Raw genomic sequence first — 18,528 nt, 5'->3', positions numbered from 1 at the left:
AAATCGGATTGAACCGGTTTAAACCGGTTTTAACCGGATAGAACTGGATAGAACTGGTTTAAACCGGATAAAACCGGATTGAAGCGGTTTAAACCGGTTTAAACCGGATAAAATCAGATTGAAACGGTTTAAACCGGATTGATCCGGCTTAAACCGGATAAAACCGGAATGAACTGGTTGAAACCGGTTTAAACCGGAAAAAACGGATTGAACCGGTTTAAACCGGTTTCAACCGGATAGAACCAGATAGAACCGGTTTAAACTGGATAAAAGCGGATTGAACCGGTTAAAGCCGGTTAAAACCGGAGAAAACCGGGTGGAACCGGCTTAAACCAGTTTAAACCGGAGAAAACCGGATTGAACCGGTTGTAACCGGTTTAAACCGAATATAAACGGATTGAAGCAGTTTAAACCGGTTTAAAACTGATAAAACCGGAATGAACCGGCCTAAACCTGTTTAAACCCGATAGGACCGGTTTAAACCGGATAAAACCGGATTGAACTGGATTAAACTGGTTTAAACCGGATAGAACTGCTTTAAACTGGATAAAATCGATTGAACTAGTTTAAACCGGTTTAAACCGGATAAAACCAGATTGAACCGGTTTTAACCTGAGAAAACCGGATTGAACTGGTTTAAACCGGTTTCAACCAGATAGAACCGGATAGAACCGGTTTAAACTGGATAAAACCGGATTGATCCAGCTTAAACTGGTTTAAACCGGATAAAACCGGATTGAACCGGTACAAACCGGTTTAAACCGGATTAAACCGGAGTGAACTGGTTTAAACAGGATAAAACCGGATTGAACCGGTTCAAACCAGTTGAAACCGGATAAAACCGGAATGAACTGGTTTAAACCGGATAAAATCGGACTGAACCAGTTTAAACCGGATAAAACCGGATCGAACCGTTTCAAACCGGTTTTAACCGGAATAAAACCGGAATGAACCGGTTTAAACCGGATAAAACCGGATTGAACCGGTTTAAACCGGATAAAACCGGATTGAACCGGTTTAAACTGGTTTCAACCAGATAGAACCAGATAGAACCGGTTTAAACTGGATAAAACCGGATTGAACCGGCTTAAACCGGTTTAAACTGGATTGAACCGAATCCGGTTTAAACTGGATAAAACCGGATTGAACCGGCTTAAACCGGTTTAAACCGGATTGAACCGAATCCGGTTTAAACCGGATAAAACCGGATTGAACCGGTTCAAACTGGTTTAAACCGGATAAAACCAGATAAAACCGTTTTAAAGCGGTGTAAACTGGATAAAACCAGATTGAACCGGTTTAAGCTGATTAAAACCGGATTGAACTGGTTTAAACTGGTCTAAACCGGATAAAACCGGTTTAAACCGGATAAAACCGGATTGAAGCGGTTTAAACCGGTTAAAACCGGATAAAATCAGATTGAAACGGTTTAAACCGGATTGATCCGGCTTAAACCGGATAAAACCGGAATGAACTGGTTGAAACCGGTTTAAACCGGAAAAAACGGACTGAACCGGTTTAAAATGGATAAAACCGGATAGAACCGGTTTAATCCGGTTTAAACCAGATAAAAACCGATTGAACCGGTTTAAACCAGTTTAAAGCGGATGAAACCGGATTGAACCGGATTAAACCAGTTTATACTGGATAAACCGGATTGAATCGGTTAAAACCGGTTTAAACTGGATAAAACCAGATTGAACCGGTTTAAAACGGTTTCAACTGGATAGAACCGGATAGAACCGGTTTAAACCGGATAAAAACGGATTGAAGCGGTTTAAACCGGTTCAAACCGGATAAAACCAGATTGAAACGGTTTAAACCGGATAAAACCGGAATGAACTGGTTTAAACCTGATAAACCGTAAAAAACGGATTGAATCGGTTTAAACTGGATAAAACCGATTGATCCGGTTTAAACCGGTTTAAACCTGATAAAACCAGATTGTACCGGTTTAAACCGGATAAAAACGGATAGAACCGGTTTAAACCGGTTTAAACCAGATTGAACCGGATAGAACCGGTTTAAACCGTTTAAAACCGGATTGAACTGGTTTAAACCGGTTTAAACCGGTTCAAACCGGAGGAAACCGGAATGAACCGGTTTAAACTGGATAAAAGCGGATTGAACCGGTTAAAGCCGGTTAAAACCGGAGAAAACCGGGTGGAACCGGCTTAAACCGGTTTAAACCGGAGAAAACCGGATTGAACCGGTTTTAACCGGTTTAAACCGGATATAAACCGATTGAAGCAGTTTAAACCGGTTTAAAACTGATAAAACCAGAATGAACCGGCCTAAACCGGTTTAAACCGGATAAAACCGGATTGAACCAGTTTAAACCCGTTTAAACCAGATAGAAACGGATAGAACCGGTTTAAACCAGATAAAACCGGATTGAACTGGTTTAATCCAGTTAAAACAGGATAGAACAGGACAGAACAAGTTTAATCCGATTTAAAAAGGATAGAACCGGATAGAACCGGTCTAAACGAGATAAAACCGGATTGAACCGGTTTAAACCGGTTTAAACTGGATAAAACCGGATTGAACCGGTTCAAACTGGTTTATACCGGATAAAACCGGATTAAACCGTTTTAAAGCGGTTTAAACCGGATAAAACCAGATTGAACCAGTTTAAGCCGATTAAAACCGGATTGAACTGGTTTAAACCGGTCTAAACCGGATAAAACCGGTTTCAACAGGATAAAACCAGATTGAACCGGTTTAAACCAGATAAAACTGGATTGAACCGGTTCAAACCGGTTTAAACCGGAGAAAACCGGAGTGAACTGGTTTAAACCGGATAAAAACGGATTGAACCGGTTTAAACCGGATAAAACCGGATTGAACCGTTTCAAACCGGTTTTAAACGGATAAAACCGGAATGAACCGTTTTAAACCGGATAAGACAGGATTGAACCGTTTCAAACCGGTCTTAACCGGATAAAACCGGAATGAACCGGTTTAAACCGGATAAAATTGGATTGAACCGGTTTAAACCGGATAAAACCAGATTGAACCGGTTTAAACTGGATAAAACCGGATTGAACCGGCTTAAACCGGTTTAAACCGGATTGAACCGAATCCGGTTTAAACCGGATAAAACCGGATTGAACCGGTTCAAACTGGTTTAAACCGGATAAAACCAGATAAAACCGTTTTAAAGCGGTTTAAACTGGATAAAACCAGATTGAACCGGTTTAAGCTGATTAAAACCGGATTGAACTGGTTTAAACTGGTCTAAACCGGATAAAACCGGTTTAAACCGGATAAAACCGGATTGAAGCGGTTTAAACCGGTTAAAACCGGATAAAATCAGATTGAAACGGTTTAAACCAGATTGATCCGGCTTAAACCGGAGAAAACCGGAATGAACTGGTTGAAACCGGTTTAAACCGGAAAAAACGGACTGAACCGGTTTAAAATGGATAAAACCGGATAGAACCGGTTTAATCCGGTTTAAACCAGATAAAAACCGATTGAACCGGTTTAAACCAGTTTAAAGCGGATGAAACCGGATTGAACCGGATTAAACCAGTTTATACTGGATAAACCGGATTGAATCGGTTAAAACCGGTTTAAACTGGATAAAACCAGATTGAACCGGTTTAAAACGGTTTCAACTGGATAGAACCGGATAGAACCGGTTTAAACCGGATAAAAACGGATTGAAGCGGTTTAAACCGGTTCAAACCGGATAAAACCAGATTGAAACGGTTTAAACCGGATAAAACCGGAATGAACTGGTTTAAACCTGATAAACCGTAAAAAACGGATTGAACCGGTTTAAACTGGATAAAACCGATTGATCCGGTTTAAACCGGTTTAAACCTGATAAAACCAGATTGTACCGGTTTAAACCGGATAAAAACAGATAGAACCGGTTTAAACCGGTTTAAACCAGATTGAACCGGATAGAACCGGTTTAAACCGTTTAAAACCGGATTGAACTGGTTTAAACCGGTTTAAACCGGTTCAAACCGGAGGAAACCGGAATGAACCGGTTTAAACTGGATAAAAGCGGATTGAACCGGTTAAAGCCGGTTAAAACCGGAGAAAACCGGGTGGAACCGGCTTAAACCGGTTTAAACCGGAGAAAACCGGATTGAACCGGTTGTAACCGGTTTAAACCGGATATAAACCGATTGAAGCAGTTTAAACCGGTTTAAAACTGATAAAACCAGAATGAACCGGCCTAAACCGGTTTAAACCGGATAAAACCGGATTGAACCGGTTCAAACTGGTTTAAACCGGATTGAACCAGCTTAAACCGGTTTAAACAGAATTAAAGCGGTTTAATCCGGATAAGACCGGATTGAACTGGCTTAAACCGGTTTAAACCGGATAAAACCGGATTGAACCGGTTGAAACCGGTTTAAACCGGATAAAACCGGAATGAACTGGTTTAAACCGGTTTAAAACAGATAGAAGTGGAGAGAAACGGTTTAAACCGGATAAAACCGGATTGAACCGGTGTAAACCGGTTGAAACCGGATAAAAACGGATTGAAAGGGTTTAAACCAGTTTAAACTGGATAAAACTGGAATGAACCGGCTTAAACAGGCCTAAACCGGATAAAACCCGATTGAACAGGCTTAAACTGGTATAAAGAGCATAGAACCGGTTTCAACCGGATAAAACCGGATTGAACCGGTTCAAACTGGTTTAAACCGGATAAAACCAGATAAAACCGTTTTAAAGCGGTTTAAACTGGATAAAACCAGATTGAACCGGTTTAAGCTGATTAAAACCGGATTGAACTGGTTTAAACTGGTCTAAACCGGATAAAACCGGTTTAAACCGGATAAAACCGGATTGAAGCGGTTTAAACCGGTTAAAACCGGATAAAATCAGATTGAAACGGTTTAAACCGGATTGATCCGGCTTAAACCGGATAAAACCGGAATGAACTGGTTGAAACCGGTTTAAACCGGAAAAAATGGACTGAACCGGTTTAAAATGGATAAAACCGGATAGAACCGGTTTAATCCGGTTTAAACCAGATAAAAACCGATTGAACCGGTTTAAACCAGTTTAAAGCGGATGAAACCGGATTGAACCGGATTAAACCAGTTTATACTGGATAAACCGGATTGAATCGGTTAAAACCGGTTTAAACTGGATAAAACCAGATTGAACCGGTTTAAAACGGTTTCAACTGGATAGAACCGGATAGAACCGGTTTAAACCGGATAAAAACGGATTGAAGCGGTTTAAACCGGTTCAAACCGGATAAAACCAGATTGAAACGGTTTAAACCGGATAAAACCGGAATGAACTGGTTTAAACCTGATAAACCGTAAAAAACGGATTGAACCGGTTTAAACTGGATAAAACCGATTGATCCGGTTTAAACCGGTTTAAACCTGATAAAACCAGATTGTACCGGTTTAAACCGGATAAAAACGGATAGAACCGGTTTAAACCGGTTTAAACCAGATTGAACCGGATAGAACCGGTTTAAACCGTTTAAAACCGGATTGAACTGGTTTAAACCGGTTTAAACCGGTTCAAACCGGAGGAAACCGGAATGAACCGGTTTAAACTGGATAAAAGCGGATTGAACCGGTTAAAGCCGGTTAAAACCGGAGAAAACCGGGTGGAACCGGCTTAAACCGGTTTAAACCGGAGAAAACCGGATTGAACCGGTTGTAACCGGTTTAAACCGGATATAAACCGATTGAAGCAGTTTAAACCGGTTTAAAACTGATAAAACCAGAATGAACCGGCCTTAACCGGTTTAAACCGGATAAAACCGGATTGAACCGGTTCAAACTGGTTTAAACCGGATTGAACCAGCTTAAACCGGTTTAAACAGAATTAAAGCGGTTTAATCCGGATAAGACCGGATTGAACTGGCTTAAACCGGTTTAAACCGGATAAAACCGGATTGAACCGGTTGAAACCGGTTTAAACCGGATAAAACCGGAATGAACTGGTTTAAACCGGTTTAAAACAGATAGAAGTGGAGAGAAACGGTTTAAACCGGATAAAACCGGATTGAACCGGTGTAAACCGGTTGAAACCGGATAAAAACGGATTGAAAGGGTTTAAACCGGTTTAAACTGGATAAAACTGGAATGAACCGGCTTAAACAGGCCTAAACCGGATAAAACCCGATTGAACAGGCTTAAACTGGTATAAAGAGCATAGAACCGGTTTCAACCGGATAAAACCGGATTGAACCGGTTTAAATCGGTTTAAACCGGACAAAACCAGATTGAAACGGATTAAACCAGTTTATACTGGATAAACCAGATTGAATCGGTTAAAACCGGTTTAAACCGGATAAAACAAGATTGAACCGGTTTAAACCAGATCAAACCGGATTGAACCGGATTAAACCGGTTTCAACCGGATAGAACCGGATAGAACCGGTTTAAACCGGATAAAACCCGATTGAAGCGGCTTAAACCGGTTCAAACCGGATAAAACCAGATTGAAACGGTTTAAACCGGATTGAACCGGCTTAAACCGGATAAAACGGGAATGAACTGGTTTAAACCGGATTAAACTGGAAAAAACGGATTGAACCGGTTTAAACTGGATAAAACCGGATTGAACCGGCTTAAACCTGTTTAAACTGGATAGAGCCGGTTTAAACCGGTATCCGGTTTAAAGCGGATAAAACCGGCATGAACCGGCTCAAACCGATTTAAACCGGATAGAACCGGAATGAACTGGTCTAAACCAGATAAAACCGGTTAAAACCAGATAAAACCGGATTGAACTGGTTCAAAACGGTTTCAACCGGATAGAACCGGAATGAACTGGTCTAAACCGGATAAAACCGGTTTAAACCAGATAAAACCGGATTGAACCGGTTCAAACCGGTTTAAACCGGATAAAACCGGAATGAACTGGTTTAAACCGGATAGAACCGGTTGAAACCGGTTGAAACCGGATATAAACGGATTGAAGCATTTTAAACTGGTTTAAAACTGATAAAACCGGAATGAACCGGCCTAAACCGGTTTAAACCGGATACGACCGGTTTAAACTGGATAAAACCGGATTGAACTGGCTGAAACGGGTTTAAACCGGATAGAACCGGTTTAAACAGGATAAAACCGATTGAACCGGTTTAAACAGGTTTAAACCGGATAAAACTGGATTGAACCGGTTTTAACTGGATAAAACCGAATTGAACTGGTTTAAACCGGTTTCAACTGGATAGAACCGGATAGAACCGGTTTAAACTGGATAAAACCGGATTGAACCAGCTTAAACAGGTTTAAACCGGATAAAACCGGATTGAACCGGTTCAAACCGGTTTAAACCGGATAAAACCAGAGTGAACTGGTTTAAACCGGATAAAACCGGATTGAACCGGTTTAAACCGGATAAAACCGGAATGAACTGGTTTAAACAGGATAAAACCGGACTGAACCAGTTTAAACCGGAAAAAACAGGATTGAAGCATTTCAAACCGGTTTTAACCGGATAAAACCGGAATGAAACGGTTTAAACCGGATAAAACCGGATTGAAACGGTTTCAACCGGATAAAACCGGATTGAACCGGTTTAAACCGGATAAAACCGGATTGAACCGGTATAAACTGGTTTCAACCGGATAGAACCGGATAGAACCGGTTTAAACTGGATAAAACCGGATTGAACCAGCTTAAACCGGTTTAAACAGGATTAAACCGGTTTAAACCGGATAAAACCGGATTGAACCGGCTTAAACCGGTTTAAACCGGATAAAACCGGATTGAACCGGTTCAAACCGGTTTAAACCGGATAAAACCGGAATGAACTGGTTTAAACCGGTTTAAAACGGATAGAAGTGGAGAGAAACGGTTTTAACCGGATAAAACCGGATTGAACCGGTGTAAACCGGTTGAAACCGGATAAAAACGGATTGAAAGGGTTTAAACCGGTTTAAACGGGATAAAACTGGAATCAACCGGCTTAAACAGGTCTAAACCGGATAAAACCCGATTGAACAGGCTTAAACTGGTATAAACAGCATAGAACCAGTTTCAACCGGATAAAACCGGATTGAACCGGATTAAACCGGTTGAAACCGGATAAAACCAGACTGAACCGGTTTAAACTGGATAAAACCGGATTGAACCGGTTTGAACTGGTCTAAACCAGATAAAACCGGATTGAACTGGTTTCAACCGTTTTAAACCGGATAAAACAAGATTGAACCGGTTTAAACCGGATAAAACCGGATTGAACCAGCTTAAACCGGTTTAAACTGGTTTCAACCGGATAGAACCGGATAGAACCGGTTTAAACTGGATAAAACCGGATTGAGCCGGCTTAAACAGGTTTAAACCGGATAAAACCGGATTGAACCGGTTCAAACAGGTTTAAACTGGATAAAACCGGATTGAACCGGTTTAAACTGGTTTCAACCGGGTAGAACCGGTTTAATCCGGTTTAAACCAGATAAAAACCGATTGAACTGGTTTAAACCGGTTTAAAGCGGATAAAACCGGATTGAACTGGTATAAACCGGTTTAAACTGGAGAAAACCGGATTGAAGAGGTTTAAACCGGATAAAACCGAATTGAACCGGTTTAAACCGGTTTAAACCGGATAAAACCGGATTGAACCGGTTCAAACCGGTTGAAAACGGATAAAACCAAATTGAACCAGTTTAAACCGGATAAAATCAGATTGAACTGGTTTAAAACGAATAAAACCGGACTGAACCAGTTTAAACCCTTTTAAACCAGATGGAAACGAATAGAACCAGTTTAAACCGGATAAAACCGGATTGAACCGGCTTAAACCGGTTTAAACCAGATAAAACCGGATTGAACCGGCTTAAACCGGTTTAAACCGGATAAAACCGGAATGAACTGTTTTAAACCGGTTGAAAACGGATAGAACCAGTTTAAACCGGATAAAACCGGATTGAACCGGCTTAAACCGGTTTAAACCGGATAAAACCTGATTGAACCGGTTTAAACCGGATAAAACCGGATTGAACCGGCTTAAACCGGTTTAAAACGGATAGAACCGGATAGAAACGGTATAAACCGGATAAAACCGGATTGAACCGCTGTAAACCGGTTGAAACCGGATAAAAACGGATTGAAAGGGTTTAAACCGGTTTAAACAGGATAAAACCAGATTGAACTGGTTTAATCCAGTTAAAACAGGATAGAACAGGACAGAAACAGTTTAATCCGATTTAAAAAGGATAGAACCGGATAGAACCGGTCTAAACGAGATAAAACCGGATTGAACCGGTTTAAACCGGTTTAAACCGGATAAAACCGGATTGAACCGGTTCAAACTGGTTTAAACCGGATAAAACCGGATTAAACCGTTTTAAAGCGGTTTAAATCGGATAAAACCAGATTGAACCAGTTTTAGCCGATTAAAACCGGATTGAACTGGTTTAAACCGGTCTAAACTGGATAAAACCGGTTTCAACCGGATAAAACCAGATTGAACCGGTTTAAACCCGATAAAACCGGAGTGAACTGGTTTAAACCGTATAAAAACGGATCGAACCGGTTTAAACCGGATAAAACCGGATTGAACCGTTTCAAACCGGTTTTAAAGGGATAAAACCGGAATGAAACGTTTCAAATCGGTTTTAACCGGATAAAACCGGAATGAACCGGTTTAAACCGGATAAAATCGGATTGAACCGGTTTAAACCGGTTTTAACCGGATAGAACTGGATAGAACTGGTTTAAACCGGATAAAACCGGATTGAAGCGGTTTAAACCGGTTTAAACCGGATAAAATCAGATTGAAACGGTTTAAACCGGATTGATCCGGCTTAAACCGGATAAAACCGGAATGAACTGGTTGAAACCGGTTTAAACCGGAAAAAACGGATTGAACCGGTTTAAACCGGTTTCAACCGGATAGAACCGGTTTAAACTGGATAAAAGCGGATTGAACCGGTTAAAGCCGGTTAAAACCGGAGAAAACCGGGTGGAACCGGCTTAAACCAGTTTAAACCGGAGAAAACCGGATTGAACCGGTTGTAACCGGTTTAAACCGAATATAAACGGATTGAAGCAGTTTAAACCGGTTTAAAACTGATAAAACCGGAATGAACCGGCCTAAACCTGTTTAAACCCGATAGGACCGGTTTAAACCGGATAAAACCGGATTGAACTGGATTAAACTGGTTTAAACCGGATAGAACTGCTTTAAACTGGATAAAATCGATTGAACTAGTTTAAACCGGTTTAAACCGGATAAAACCAGATTGAACCGGTTTTAACCTGAGAAAACCGGATTGAACTGGTTTAAACCGGTTTCAACCAGATAGAACCGGATAGAACCGGTTTAAACTGGATAAAACCGGATTGATCCAGCTTAAACTGGTTTAAACCGGATAAAACCGGATTGAACCGGTACAAACCGGTTTAAACCGGATTAAACCGGAGTGAACTGGTTTAAACCGGATAAAACCGGATTGAACCGGTTCAAACCAGTTTAAACCGGATAAAACCGGAATGAACTGGTTTAAACCAGATAAAATCGGACTGAACCAGTTTAAACCGGATAAAACCGGATCGAACCGTTTCAAACCGGTTTTAACCGGATAAAACTGGAATGAACCGGTTTAAACCGGATAAAACCGGATTGAACCGGTTTAAACCGGATAAAACCGGATTGAACCGGTTTAAACTGGTTTCAACCAGATAGAACCAGATAGAACCGGTTTAAACTGGATAAAACCGGATTGAACCGGCTTAAACCGGTTTAAACTGGATTGAACCGAATCCGGTTTAAACTGGATAAAACCGGATTGAACCGGCTTAAACCGGTTTAAACCGGATTGAACCGAATCCGGTTTAAACCGGATAAAACCGGATTGAACCGGTTCAAACTGGTTTAAACCGGATAAAACCAGATAAAACCGTTTTAAAGCGGTGTAAACTGGATAAAACCAGATTGAACCGGTTTAAGCTGATTAAAACCGGATTGAACTGGTTTAAACTGGTCTAAACCGGATAAAACCGGTTTAAACCGGATAAAACCGGATTGAAGCGGTTCAAACTGGTTTAAACCGGATAAAACCAGATAAAACCGTTTTAAAGCGGTGTAAACCGGATAAAACCGGATTGAACTGGTTTAAACTGGTCTAAACCGGATAAAACCGGTTTAAACCGGATAAAACCGGATTGAAGCGGTTTAAACCGGTTAAAACCGGATAAAATCAGATTGAAATGGTTTAAACCGGATTGATCCGGCTTAAACCGGATAAAACCGGAATGAACTGGTTGAAACCGGTTTAAACCGGATAAAACGGACTGAACCGGTTTAAAATGGATAAAACCGGATAGAACCGGTTTAATCCGGTTTAAACCAGATAAAAACCGATTGAACCGGTTTAAACCAGTTTAAAGCGGATGAAACCGGATTGAACCGGATTAAACCAGTTTATACTGGATAAACCGGATTGAATCGGTTAAAACCGGTTTAAACTGGATAAAACCAGATTGAACCGGTTTAAAACGGTTTCAACTGGATAGAACCGGATAGAACCGGTTTAAACCGGATAAAAACGGATTGAAGCGGTTTAAACCGGTTCAAACCGGATAAAACCAGATTGAAACGGTTTAAACCGGATAAAACCGGAATGAACTGGTTTAAACCTGATAAACCGTAAAAAACGGATTGAATCGGTTTAAACTGGATAAAACCGATTGATCCGGTTTAAACCGGTTTAAACCTGATAAAACCAGATTGTACCGGTTTAAACCGGATAAAAACGGATAGAACCGGTTTAAACCGGTTTAAACCAGATTGAACCGGATAGAACCGGTTTAAACCGTTTAAAACCGGATTGAACTGGTTTAAACCGGTTTAAACCGGTTCAAACCGGAGGAAACCGGAATGAACCGGTTTAAGCTGGATAAAAGCGGATTGAACCGGTTAAAGCCGGTTAAAACCGGAGAAAACCGGGTGGAACCGGCTTAAACCGGTTTAAACCGGAGAAAACCGGATTGAACCGGTTGTAACCGGTTTAAACCGGATATAAACCGATTGAAGCAGTTTAAACCGGTTTAAAACTGATAAAACCAGAATGAACCGGCCTAAACCGGTTTAAACCGGATAAAACCGGATTGAACCAGTTTAAACCCGTTTAAACCAGATAGAAACGGATAGAACCGGTTTAAACCAGATAAAACCGGATAGAACTGGTTTAATCCAGTTAAAACAGGATAGAACAGGACAGAACAAGTTTAATCCGATTTAAAAAGGATAGAACCGGATAGAACCGGTCTAAACGAGATAAAACCGGATTGAACCGGTTTAAACCGGTTTAAACCGGATAAAACCGGATTGAACCGGTTCAAACTGGTTTATACCGGATAAAACCGGATTAAACCGTTTTAAAGCGGTTTAAACCGGATAAAACCAGATTGAACCAGTTTAAGCCGATTAAAACCGGATTGAACTGGTTTAAACCGGTCTAAACCGGATAAAACCGGTTTCAACAGGATAAAACCAGATTGAACCGGTTTAAACCAGATAAAACTGGATTGAACCGGTTCAAACCGGTTTAAACCGGAGAAAACCGGAGTGAACTGGTTTAAACCGGATAAAAACGGATTGAACCGGTTTAAACCGGATAAAACCGGATTGAACCGTTTCAAACCGGTTTTAAACGGATAAAACCGGAATGAACCGTTTTAAACCGGATAAGACAGGATTGAACCGTTTCAAACCGGTCTTAACCGGATAAAACCGGAATGAACCGGTTTAAACCGGATAAAATTGGATTGAACCGGTTTAAACCGGATAAAACCAGATTGAACCGGTTTAAACTGGTTTCAACCGGATAGAACCGGATAGAACCGGTTTAAACTGGATAAAACCGGATTGAACCGGCTTAAACCGGTTTAAACCGGATAAAATCGGATTGAACCGGTTCAAACCGGATATAACCGGATAGAACCGGATAGAACCGGTTTAAAACGGATAAAACCGGATTGAACCGGTTTAAACTGGTTTAAACCGGATAAAACAGGATTGAACTGGTTTAAACCGGATAAAAGCGGATTGAACCGGTTTAAACCAGTTTCAACCGGATAGAAATGGATAGAACCGGTTTAAACCGGATAAAATCGGATTGAAGCGGTTTAAACCATTTAAAACCGGATAAAACCAGATTGAAACGGTTTAAACCGGATTGATCCGGCTTAAACCGGATAAAACCGGAATGAACTGGTTTAAACCGGTTTAAACCGGAAAAAACGGATTGAACCGGTTTAAAATGGATAAAACCGGATAGAACCGGTTTAATCCGGTTTAAACCAGATAAAAACCGATTGAACTGGTTTAAACCGGTTTAAAGCGGATAAAACCGGATTGAACTGGTATAAACCGGTTTAAACTGGAGAAAACCGGATTGAAGAGGTTTAAACCGGATAAAACCGAATTGAACCGGTTTAAACCGGTTTAAACCGGATAAAACCGGATTGAACCGGTTCAAACCGGTTGAAAACGGATAAAACCAAATTGAACCAGTTTAAACCGGATAAAATCAGATTGAACTGGTTTAAAACGTATAAAACCGGACTGAACCAGTTTAAACCCTTTTAAACCAGATGGAAACGAATAGAACCAGTTTAAACCGGATAAAACCGGATTGAACCGGCTTAAACCGGTTTAAACCAGATAAAACCGGATTGAACCGGCTTAAACCGGTTTAAACCGGATAAAACCGGAATGAACTGTTTTAAACCGGTTGAAAACGGATAGAACCAGTTTAAACCGGATAAAACCGGATTGAACCGGCTTAAACCGGTTTAAACCGGATAAAACCTGATTGAACCGGTTTAAACCGGATAAAACCGGATTGAACCGGCTTAAACCGGTTTAAAACGGATAGAACCGGATAGAAACGGTATAAACCGGATAAAACCGGATTGAACCGCTGTAAACCGGTTGAAACCGGATAAAAACGGATTGAAAGGGTTTAAACCGGTTTAAACAGGATAAAACCAGATTGAACTGGTTTAATCCAGTTAAAACAGGATAGAACAGGACAGAAACAGTTTAATCCGATTTAAAAAGGATAGAACCGGATAGAACCGGTCTAAACGAGATAAAACCGGATTGAACCGGTTTAAACCGGTTTAAACCGGATAAAACCGGATTGAACCGGTTCAAACTGGTTTAAACCGGATAAAACCGGATTAAACCGTTTTAAAGCGGTTTAAATCGGATAAAACCAGATTGAACCAGTTTTAGCCGATTAAAACCGGATTGAACTGGTTTAAACCGGTCTAAACTGGATAAAACCGGTTTCAACAGGATAAAACCAGATTGAACCGGTTTAAACCCGATAAAACCGGAGTGAACTGGTTTAAACCGTATAAAAACGGATCGAACCGGTTTAAACCGGATAAAACCGGATTGAACCGTTTCAAACCGGTTTTAAAGGGATAAAACCGGAATGAAACGTTTCAAATCGGTTTTAACCGGATAAAACCGGAATGAACCGGTTTAAACCGGATAAAATCGGATTGAACCGGTTTAAACCGGTTTTAACCGGATAGAACTGGATAGAACTGGTTTAAACCGGATAAAACCGGATTGAAGCGGTTTAAACCGGTTTAAACCGGATAAAATCAGATTGAAACGGTTTAAACCGGATTGATCCGGCTTAAACCGGATAAAACCGGAATGAACTGGTTGAAACCGGTTTAAACCGGAAAAAACGGATTGAACCGGTTTAAACCGGTTTCAACCGGATAGAACCGGTTTAAACTGGATAAAAGCGGATTGAACCGGTTAAAGCCGGTTAAAACCGGAGAAAACCGGGTGGAACCGGCTTAAACCAGTTTAAACCGGAGAAAACCGGATTGAACCGGTTGTAACCGGTTTAAACCGAATATAAACGGATTGAAGCAGTTTAAACCGGTTTAAAACTGATAAAACCGGAATGAACCGGCCTAAACCTGTTTAAACCCGATAGGACCGGTTTAAACCGGATAAAACCGGATTGAACTGGATTAAACTGGTTTAAACCGGATAGAACTGCTTTAAACATGGATAAAATCGATTGAACTAGTTTAAACCGGTTTAAACCGGATAAAACCAGATTGAACCAGTTTTAACCTGAGAAAACCGGATTGAACTGGTTTAAACCGGTTTCAACCAGATAGAACCGGATAGAACCGGTTTAAACTGGATAAAACCGGATTGATCCAGCTTAAACTGGTTTAAACCGGATAAAACCGGATTGAACCGGTACAAACCGGTTTAAACCGGATTAAACCGGAGTGAACTGGTTTAAACCGGATAAAACCGGATTGAACCGGTTCAAACCAGTTTAAACCGGATAAAACCGGAATGAACTGGTTTAAACCGGATAAAATCGGACTGAACCAGTTTAAACCGGATAAAACCGGATCGAACCGTTTCAAACCGGTTTTAACCGGATAAAACCGGAATGAACCGGTTTAAACCGGATAAAACCGGATTGAACCGGTTTAAACTGGTTTCAACCAGATAGAACCAGATAGAACCGGTTTAAACTGGATAAAACCGGATTGAACCGGCTTAAACCGGTTTAAACCGGATCGAACCGAATCCGTTTTAAACCGGATAAAACCGGATTGAACCGGTTCAAACTGGTTTAAACCGGATAAAACCAGATAAAACCGTTTTAAAGCGGTTTAAACTGGATAAAACCAGATTGAACCGGTTTAAGCTGATTAAAACCGGATTGAACTGGTTTAAACTGGTCTAAACCGGATAAAACCGGTTTAAACCAGATAAAACCGGATTGAAGCGGTTTAAACCGGTTAAAACCGGATAAAATCAGATTGAAACGGTTTAAACCGGATTGATCCGGCTTAAACCGGATAAAACCGGAATGAACTGGTTGAAACCGGTTTAAACCGGAAAAAACGGACTGAACCGGTTTAAAATGGATAAAACCGGATAGAACCGGATTAAACCAGTTTATACTGGATAAACCGGATTGAATCGGTTAAAACCGGTTTAAACTGGATAAAACCAGATTGAACCGGTTTAAAACGGTTTCAACTGGATAGAACCGGATAGAACCGGTTTAAACCGGATAAAAACGGATTGAAGCGGTTTAAACCGGTTCAAACCGGATAAAACCAGATTGAAACGGTTTAAACCGGATAAAACCGGAATGAACTGGTTTAAACCTGATAAACCGTAAAAAACGGATTGAACCGGTTTAAACTGGATAAAACCGATTGATCCGGTTTAAACCGGTTTAAACCTGATAAAACCAGATTGTACCGGTTTAAACCGGATAAAAACGGATAGAACCGGTTTAAACCGGTTTAAACCAGATTGAACCGGATAGAACCGGTTTAAACCGTTTAAAACCGGATTGAACTGGTTTAAACCGGTTTAAACCGGTTCAAACCGGAGGAAACCGGAATGAACCGGTTTAAACTGGATAAAAGCGGATTGAACCGGTTAAAGCCGGTTAAAACCGGAGAAAACCGGGTGGAACCGGCTTAAACCGGTTTAAACCGGAGAAAACCGGATTGAACCGGTTGTAACCGGTTTAAACCGGATATAAACCGATTGAAGCAGTTTAAACCGGTTTAAAACTGATAAAACCAGAATGAACCGGCCTAAACCGGTTTAAACCGGATAAAACCGGATTGAACCGGTTCAAACTGGTTTAAACCGGATTGAACCAGCTTAAACCGGTTTAAACAGAATTAAAGCGGTTTAATCCGGATAAGACCGGATTGAACTGGCTTAAACCGGTTTAAACCGGATAAAACCGGATTGAACCGGTTGAAACCGGTTTAAACCGGATAAAACCGGAATGAACTGGTTTAAACCGGTTTAAAACAGATAGAAGTGGAGAGAAACGGTTTAAACCGGATAAAACCGGATTGAACCGGTGTAAACCGGTTGAAACCGATAAAAACGGATTGAAAGGGTTTAAACCGGTTTAAACTGGATAAAACTGGAATGAACCGGCTTAAACAGGCCTAAACCGGATAAAACCCGATTGAACAGGCTTAAACTGGTATAAAGAGCATAGAACCGGTTTCAACCGGATAAAACCGGATTGAACCGGTTTAAATCGGTTTAAACCGGACAAAACCGGATTGAAACGGATTAAACCAGTTTATACTGGATAAACCAGATTGAATCGGTTAAAACCGGTTTAAACCGGATAAAACAAGATTGAACCGGTTTAAACCGGATCAAACCGGATTGAACCGGATTAAACCGGTTTCAACCGGATAGAACCGGATAGAACCGGTTTAAACCGGATAAAACCCGATTGAAGCGGCTTAAACCGGTTCAAACCGGATAAAACCAGATTGAAACGGTTTAAACCGGATTGAACCGGCTTAAACCGGATAAAACGGGAATGAACTGGTTTAAACCGGATTAAACTGGAAAAAACGGATTGAACCGGTTTAAACTGGATAAAACCGGATTGAACCGGCTTAAACCTGTTTAAACTGGAGAGAGCCGGTTTAAACCGGTATCCGGTTTAAAGCGGATAAAACCGGCATGAACCGGCTCAAACCGATTTAAACCGGATAGAACCGGAATGAACTGGTCTAAACCAGATAAAACCGGTTTAAACCAGATAAAACCGGATTGAACCGGTTCAAAACGGTTTCAACCGGATAGAACCGGAATGAACTGGTCTAAACCGGATAAAACCGGTTTAAACCAGATAAAACCAGATTGAACCAGTTCAAACCGGTTTAAACCGGATAAAACCGGAATGAACTGGTTTAAACCGGATAGAACCGGTTGAAACCGGTTGAAACCGGATATAAACGGATTGAAGCATTTTAAACTGGTTTAAAACTGATAAAACCGGAATGAACCGGCCTAAACCGGTTTAAACCGGATACGACCGGTTTAAAATGGATAAAACCGGATTGAACTGGCTGAAACGGGTTTAAACCGGATAGAACCGGTTTAAACAGGATAAAACCGATTGAACCGGTTTAAACAGGTTTAAACCGGATAAAACCGGATTGAACCGGTTTTAACTGGATAAAACCGGATTGAACTGGTTTAAACCGGTTTCAACTGGATAGAACCGGATAGAACCGGTTTAAACTGGATAAAACCGGATTGAACCAGCTTAAACAGGTTTAAACCGGATAAAACCGGATTGAACCGGTTCAAACCGGTTTAAACCGGATAAAACCAGAGTGAACTGGTTTAAACCGGATAAAACCGGATTGAACCGGTTTAAACCGGATAAAACCGGAATGAACTGGTTTAAACAGGATAAAACCGGACTGAACCAGTTTAAACCGGAAAAAAACAGGATTGAAGCATTTCAAACCGGTTTTAACCGGATAAAACCGGAATGAAACGGTTTAAACCGGATAAAACCGGATTGAAACGGTTTCAACCGGATAAAACCGGATTGAACCGGTTTAAACCGGATAAAACCGGATTGAACCGGTATAAACTGGTTTCAACCGGATAGAACCGGATAGAACCGGTTTAAACTGGATAAAACCGGATTGAACCGGCTTAAACCGGTTTAAACCGGATAAAACCGGATTGAACCGGTTCAAACCGGTTTAAACCGGATAAAAC

This window comes from Cynocephalus volans, chromosome 11 (assembly GCF_027409185.1).
Source record: "Cynocephalus volans isolate mCynVol1 chromosome 11, mCynVol1.pri, whole genome shotgun sequence".
Lineage (NCBI taxonomy): Eukaryota > Metazoa > Chordata > Mammalia > Dermoptera > Cynocephalidae > Cynocephalus > Cynocephalus volans.
Note: the sequence above shows the minus strand (reverse complement) of the source record.